The following is an 8925-nucleotide window of genomic DNA, read 5'->3' on the forward strand; positions in this document are numbered from 1 at the left end:
GGAAGGCGATTTGAGCAGCATCCCGTCCTCTCCCCCAAACTGGGTGGCGAATCAGAGCCCTCCCAGGGCGCGGCGCCGCGTCCTGCCCTGCAGCCGGGGGGGGGCACAGCTCCTGCCGCTGCCCACCCCTAGCGCCCGGCAGCAATTCCCCCCTTTCCACCCTGCAAAATAGCACGAATGGGGATGATGCACGGCCTCTCCCCCCCCAAGCGATCCTCTTCCCGGACTGCCCCTCCTCAGCTCAGGGCTCGTGGAGGTGAAGACAGGAGCCCCGGAGCCCGGCACACCTGGGCACTGGGAGAGGCGCCCATTGCTTTGAGCGGATGAGTGAGGGGCGCAGGCAGCCACCTGAAGCTCCAGCCCCGCCCCGCCCCCCCCGGCAAGGCTGACCTCTGCCATCGCCGGCAGAGAGGTCTTGTCAACCTTTCTTCCCTCCTCCTCTGCAGCAGGACCTCCCGTTGTACCAGGCGCCCTGGGGGCAAGGGACTATTTTAAGGGGGGGGCTCTCTGCTTTGTCTGGAGACCCCCCAATAGAGCCAGGCCCCTTCAGGCTGCTCTGACACCAGCCCCCCGAGCCAGCCTCCCTCCCTGGCAAGGGCAGGGCTTTGCCCGGTCCCTGTGGCACGGCCGGGGCTGATTCACCAGGAGAGCTGACGGCTCAGTGCTCATCATGCAGCGCTGTTAAACTCAGGTCCTGCGCTTGGACCATCAGTGTAACAATAACCCTCATTTTCAAGAAGTGATCTCTGATTAATGCTTTGCCGGCACCAGTGCCGGCACCTGGCAGTGCCCACAGCTCAGGCCACCTGGCCAATGGTGCCCACTTCAGCAGCAGGCACCAGGGAGAGTCTCCTCGCCAGCAGCTGCCACCTCAGTCTTCAGCCACAGATCCTGTCGGGGGGAGAGCCAGCTGTGGAGGGGGCTCTTGTGGCTCCTGTAATACGAATACTGAAGTCCTCAGAGAACTACTAACCCTCTCCCTACTCGAGGGACCAAACCCGATTATCCAAAGTGATCAAAAGACAAGTCATCTTGCTTCCTCCAGGGCAACCAGCTGCTTGGAGCTGACTTTGACAGCAGCATCAGCCCACAGAGCCTCCTCCGAACAGTTACTGCTGCAAAAATCTGCTCCAGCATCTCTCACCTCCCCCTGGACAGGACTGCTCATCTTAAATAGTGCCTGAAGTCTCACTGATTTCCAGGAGTAAAATGCAATAGTGTGTGAGCAGGGATGGCAGAATGTAGCCCTCTCTCTCTCCTTTAACTGGTCTAAAGTCCACTGAGAGGCAAGAACCTATTTGTAACAGACAAGAAGAAAAGGACAGTCATCTTTTAGTTTGTCTCAGGACTTAGGCACAGTTGCAGTTTGTGAGAGGACTGTGAACTGGGACAGAGTTCCAGGTACAGGCTTCCTCTGAAATAAGGAACTGAGACTCAGCTAAATCTAGGCTCTGAGCCAATACCTTCTTCATTGGAATGCATTGGTGATGAGCAATTCCAGAACTGTAATTCTGTTTTAAGCAGGGGGCTGGACTAGTTGGCCTCCTAAGGTCCTTTCCAGCCTTACTTCTCTATGAGGAAGCTCAGCATCTCACTGATAGACCCAAAGAAAGGGACTGCCAGCTTTAGCGAACCTGTCTCAGCTGCTTGAGTAGCATTCCCCAATGTCTATCCAGCATGACTTCAGTCCAGAGAATCAGGCCTATTACATTTTCAAATCAAACCTAAGTCCCGCAGTCTCTCCTCAGGTAAAATGCAGAGGCTGAAATCCTGGCTTCACTGAAGTCAATGGAACCAGGATTTCACTTTGATTGAAATGAATAGGACTTCTGGTTGAATAAGAAGTATAGACTCTGGTCCTTGATATGCTCTTTCAGTTTCTTGTTAGCCTTGGTCTGATTTCTGGGAGAAGGGAAAGCTTCAGGCTGCGCATACTTTTAAATGCAATGAATTGTTGTCTGTAATTCTGAGCCTGATTCACATCATACTGAGATCAATGGAAAGATTCTCTTCAATGGACTTTGGATCAGGTACTATTCACCCAAAACCACTTCCACTAAAGTCAGAGACAGTTTTGGCCTAGACTCCAACTGGAGCAGAATTTGGCTTTACTTCAGGAAGTCTGTTCCTATTGCCACTTTGGTTATCGTTTGACAGCACAAAAGCAGCCTGCTAAAATAGCAAGTAAGAAGCTGGATGCAATTGATTTAAAAAATGAAATGTGCCAAAAGATTGTGGTTATATGAACATGTGACACTTTTCATAGTGTGATGCTAATGAAAATCTGACATTAAGAATCCATGGTTTTCCTTGCACAATAATTTGACTTTTATCTGATTCAATTTAATATCAGTAGAGTAGCCTGAGAGGAGTATTGGATTTTTTAAAAGAGTATTTTAATTGCAACCATTTGTATACAGTTTAATAAAGTGGTCCTTACCAGCACAGTTCGAGGAAAGTACAGTCCCTCAGTCAGTGAGTTTTAATGCTATTTAAAAAAACAGAGTTTAAGGATTTATAAATTGACCATTTTGAAAGCATCAAAATTCAGACATTTTTAAATCACAATTTGTTACAAAAATATTTCTCTGTATTTTAAGAGTCAAAGCAGTCAAAAAAAGTCTAAAAAGGATCATAAGTGATTTGGGCAGATAGTCATGTAGTTTAACTAGTTTAACTAAAAAATAAAGGGTACAATATAAAGGGTACCAAACATACCTGCTGCCTGTGCAAACTATATTACAACCCATAAATGGGGATGGAGTGTACAGTTTCTTGCAACAAAACCTATCCAAACAAAAACCCACTCATTTTCTTCTTTCAAGCTACATTTTGAAAATAAAAGTACAAGTACAGGAAACACCTAGGCACTCAAGAATGTAGAGAAACGGGCCGAGTTCAGAGTCTAAAGATTCTCAAAAAAATTACAGCAGCTGAGGACCTGACCCCTGATCTGAATTCCTGACTAGAAAGTGATGTGCACAGCTGAGCTGTTTTCAGATTCAGAATCACACCTAATGCCCAGGGTGAAATCCTGGTCCTATTAGAGTCAATGGGAGTTTTGCCCCATCTCTTCAAAAGTGATATTAAAATATTAACATGGCTGTCTTGAAATGAAAAACCAATCTTTGCCATGAGTGATATCCTCCCATCAATATGCATACTCAGCTACTATTGAATTAAACTGGAGTTGCATGTGTACAACAATGATGGATTATGGCCTCTCTTCAGCTACATTGCCTCAATTTATTTGCAGGCTCAGCATATGGGGCCAAAACCTGTTCCCGTTGCTCATTCAAAGAGTCTTATTGAAGTGAACTTTCAATTTGGTCCACTTCAGATAGATCCTCCCCTTCACATTTTCAATAGACTTTTGTTCTACGGGACCTCGCATATTTCAGCAGTACTTTTATGAATATTTTAAATATTCCAGATGGAATACCTTCATCTCCATTCTTTACTCCATTTCCTTTTTAATTCCACAAGTTTTCAAGGTCAAAAATAGCTGTTATAACACTAATTGCATTTGTCCATATAAAAGTTTGTGTGAAGGAATTTTTGTAACTTGATTTCTGGATAGTGACAATCCAAGATGCACCATCAGGTAGTATTTATCTCTATACTATATAAAAACAGAGACATTCTTACCACTTGCCCAGAAGAGCTTGAGTTCACAAGACACATTTTTAACATTCCTCCCTCTAAGTCAGAGCCTGATTCAATTCCCACTGAAATGAATGGGAATCACACAGTCAGTGAAAGCAGGGACTGATCCTCAGTGGAGTAGAGTTGAACCTAGTATTCAAAGGCCACTGTTTGGACCACCCAGGTCTCATCTCCAGTTATCTGGCATAAATCTGGAGCAATCTGACTGACATCACTGAAGTTATGCTAGATTGACATCTGTGTACCTGAGACGAGAATCTGAAGCAGGGTTCTGGAGTTCAAGTGAACCAATTTGTATATAAATGTCTGGGTGCAATATGGCCTCTATTCAGCAGTTCCTTAGTAATAAGACCTTTGAACTCAGGGAAAGATAATTGTCAAGATCATGAACAAAAATAAGAAAAAAAGAGTTTCCAAGTGCTGTTATGTAGGAAGCATTTTTTACATTTCTTTAGCTCCCCCAAGTTCAGGAACATTTATACAATACATCTTGTAATGCTTTTGTACAGTACACAATAACTGTTGGATGTGCATCACCTATACATGTTATTTATCATACCTGAAAGAGGCTATGCCATGACAATTTGGAAGTTACATTGTTTTGTTTGCTTTTGTAAGAAAAGAAGAAAATACTTTTAACAGAAGGTGGAAAATAGCGTCTCAGAAAGCTTGGGGAAGAAGTACCTATCGTTCAGCATCAGCCCAGATTATCACCAGTCATACCCAAGGGATGTTGCTTCACTGTGGCTGAGCAATAGAGAGGTCAAGGACAGATTGTACTGCTGTAAAATAAAGTTCCTCCCAGTGCTTTTTACTTTGGCAGGGCCGTATTGCTCGGTACCTCACCGGCCTGGGATATTGCCTAAATAAGTGTTTCCCAAAGCGTAGGATGACCCTTAGGGGTTCCTAAGAGGGTGTGTGAGTACCCCAACCTGCTGTGGTAAGGCACAAGGCAGCAAACAGTAGGGCCCATAAGGTTTGTTTCTTCCTGATGAATTCAATCAAATGTTATCCATTCATACATATCATAAACAAGGATATGGTTTCCTGTCTGAATATTACTGTTGTGTTGTCCTCTTTTCTTTCATTGTTCTTTATTAATTTTCTATTAAATGTTCATGCTCCAGAAGAGGAGTGGGGGCTGACACTCCTGGAGAGAGATGTTACTTGTTAATCTACAAAATAGGTGCGCAGAAGTTGGGCAATGCAAGCTTTCCAGATTGTCTCATCAATGTGACTCTCCTCTGTTCTGGAACAACCACTAGCGAGTTCAGAGGTCAATTCATTCTTCTTGCTTATTCCATCTTTGGGTCTTGTGCCAAGCAGTTTAGAGCAAGACAGATAGCTAGTGCCAGTGGCAGTGCTGTTTTTTTTTTGTTATGAGATCACTTTCTCACTGGGAACTGGACTGAGGCCATACATTTTACATAGAGCAGTAAGCAGTCACAGAGACCACGTTTAAATGCAATGTTGTTGATATAGGCAATGCTTTGCACCAGCTGGAAAGTGAACATTCAGACCTGTAAATGAATAGGATTGCCACAGTACCAATTCAAAATAATTCAGATGCTAATACTGGATGGAAAAACAACATGTGATAAAGGAACAACAATGTTTAAAAGAACAGATTGAGGTCATGGCTCATTTATCAATCTCCTTTACATTTAATGTAGTCATTAGTACACGCAGGTAAAGTGAGAGCCCTAAATTAGGTTTCTAAGTAAAACATGGAACTCCATGCTTCTTCAAATCTTTTTTATTTCATGATGAGCTTATGAACAAAGTTCCATCTACTACATTCTGATTTTACTGGGAATTCAGTAGGGAACATTTGATATACTGAACTTGATTGAAGGGTTATTTCATCTCTTGTAGTCAAAAAATGATATATTACAAGATTTCATTATGATTCAAAATGTGCTGCAGAAAAAAATAACACTAAAGTTTTGCTCATGGCACTGACTTCCCCAAGTAATTTTGGGCCAAATCCTGTTCTCATTGAAATCAATGAAAATTTTGATATTGTCTTCAAATGTAACCAGACTGAGCTCTTTATCTGATAGTTTCTGTGATGCTATGCATTTTTCAGTAAGGCAGTCATATTCATTAGGGCAGTTTTGTTTTCTGTTTGTTCGTGTACAGTATGTTATTGCTGTGGTTAAATACTAGGAGTAAAAATATAATTGCATTGGACATTTTAATTATACATGTTGCATACATTCATAAATGCAATGGACTAGATCCACAGCTGGTGTAAACTGGCAAAGCTCCACTGAAGTTGATGGCTATGCCGATGTACATCAGCTGAGGATCTGAACTGACATATTTAGCAGTCTTGGGATGTTATAGAATTTTAGATTTGGGGGGGGCTGCACCTTATGTAAAATCATAGGGGAAGTCACCAAAATTCATGCATTAACAGTGAATAGGTTTGGTCAGTTATTATCCAGGGTTACATTTGGTAAATAAGATATGTGAAACATGAAGCTGTCTTGTGCAATCTCTGTTAAATATGTATAAATTCTGTAAGAACGTTCACCTATCACCAAATGCAGAATAAAACTTTTACATCTAAAATGATTTTAAAAATGAATAACTGTTACATATATAGGTATATAAATATAAATGTGATATATATATATACATATTTACGAGAGAAAGGTTTATTCCATGTCTCAAGTACATTATAGTGGAAATGAATGTATCTTCTCATACATAGTCATTGCTGAGGTGTGGGCATTTGTCCAAAAAGAGAGTTTTCAGGATCAGCAGTGCTAAAGAATGCATGTTTTAAAAACAGAGGTTTGTTCATTTGTCCAGTCACTTTGTCATACAGTTGCCATGGCTGCACTGTACACTGCCCCATTTCGATTTTACTTTTGAGAAAATTTTAGTAAAAATTCTTAGGATGCAAAGCCAAAATCCAAAGAAAAAGAAATGACCTATTTGAATGGTTTGTATCATTAATGTAAAAATTCAGTTTCCTTGACTTTGACAATAATGTGATTTACAAGGGGGGGGGGGTCTTAATTACAGTGATTATTACAATCTTCTAGTGCCACCTTGTGGTTTAGTATAATACTGCAATGATCACCCTCTGTTAAACCTCATATTCTCCAAGCATAAGCTGACAATTACACACATAGCTATTCATAAATTTAAAATAACAGGCTATGAGCTAGAATGTCTTTGTCACATTTTGTATTTAACAGTGTTCTGTCATTGACACAGCAAAACTACATTTTCCACTCTTACTGAATTGTAAACACTTTACCTAATACCAATGTTTAAATATGATCCAAAGCCCATTGAAGTCCATGGAAAGACGCCCATTGACTTCAATGGGCTTTAGAACAGGCCCTTAAAAGGTAGCATTAGCATTTTACATGGGTGTTCTGTGCAATTATAGGCCTATAATTTTTGTTTAAAACATGTAATCTCAATTCACCCATGTAACAGTATTCATCGTTATTTAAATACAAAGAGGACCCACATTTAATGCCAATGTGGTAATTTTCAAGGAACACAGGAACCACAGTGTAAATGCTAATGTAAACTGCTTATGTTTATAGCCAAATATCTCTTCTTCATCCTGCACTCCATACCTCTCAGCCATATAACTGACACTAAGGACTGTATGAGGCTACCACAATGGTCTCTAGGCACTACCATGGTGTAAATAATAAATAACTAATACTAGTATTTTGGTTGGCTGCATTCTTGCCATCTGGGTGAAGAAGATATATTTTATCTAGAAAGAGAACTGTTCTCATTAATATGCAGAGGTAAAATTTAGGGGACATAAAAATTAGACTAAGGGGAATCAAGTTGTTTGTTTTCATGAATTTGAAATATACAACCCACTAAAGTTGAGCTCTCTTTGGAATGAAAATTAGTTTCTCGGCGGCAAAAACAGAATTGCATAATGAGACCCAACCAAAAGGATAAACATCACCTTCCTGTCCAACTATTTCTCATCAGATTGTGTTGTGTCAGTTAAGCATTAAATAGCAGGCCTTGAAATTCATGTTCACATTTTGAGGGGTCAAACACTTGCACTACAGCTCTGTCTTTACTTTGCCTGCCAAAGAAACTGTAATCCAAGGAATTTTGTGTTGATACATCAACTACCAAATATCAAATGAAGGCCATACTTAACAGCCCATTGAGCTAATACAGATAAGGCACACTACTTTCTATAGCTAACAACACATGAAGAAGGGACATGGTTAGTATTATGTCCAGTCACTTTAGACTCCCTAGCAATGTTGATTAGATAATCGTTTACAGCTGGGTCAACTGGGGGCAGCCTTTTGGCATGGGCTTGGAGGAAGGCTCAGACCCACACCTCTGCAACTGTGCCAAGAAGCTTTAATACATCCGTGTCTCATTCTGTGCTCTACTCACATTGAAGGTACTCAATTGATACAGTGCACGTAGCAAAAAAAGCATTCATTCATAAAAAAAACATAGAAGTAATGGTTTGGAAAGACAATCTTCCTTTTTGTGGGCATAGATTGTGAAGCTAGTTCATTATGTGGCTCCAAACCGTGCTGGCAAACTAGAGGACACACCTCCATTTGAATTAACTCATGCTTTTAACACAACACTGGTTAGGTAGATATGTGTGTGTGTCTGTGTATGCATGCACATAGGAACTTAGAGACACTCCTTTTTTCCATTTTATATGTGCTCACATGCAGACTTATAGCAGAAAACTACTCTGTAATGTACAGAAGATAGTGAAAAAATACAAAAACTGAACTGCTCTTGTTAAAATGGCTGATGTTGCTCTTTCCTTGGATTTTTCTAGTGCTATTTCTGTTTAGATGCCTCTGTCATCTGAGTGACAGTGGCTCAGGCTCTCACAAGGCAAGAGAGATGCCAGTTTTTGTAAAAGGAAATGGAAGTGCTGTTACTCAACTCTGCTGTAAGATCACTAAATCTTAAAGCTTGTCTCATAGTGGAGAAGCAGTGAAGCAGGAAATTGCTAATGCAAAGTGTATAAGAGAAGATCCACTACATGGGGATACTTTAGAAGGATAGAAAACAGGAGAGTTTAAACAGGATTCATCTCAAAACCAACTACTGCAAAGTAAAACAGAAGAACTGTGTGTACAGAGGACAGCACTGTGAAAATGCAGTGCCCCTTCCAAAAAACCATTTCACTGCACTATTTGTCTAAGCTTAATTGTGTGTTATATGGGTGCAATTATGATGCTATGTTCTGTGGTATTATGTCCATTTGATTATTCTTCA

This window comes from Alligator sinensis, unplaced genomic scaffold (assembly GCF_000455745.1).
Source record: "Alligator sinensis unplaced genomic scaffold, ASM45574v1 scaffold196_1, whole genome shotgun sequence".
NCBI lineage: Eukaryota > Metazoa > Chordata > Crocodylia > Alligatoridae > Alligator > Alligator sinensis.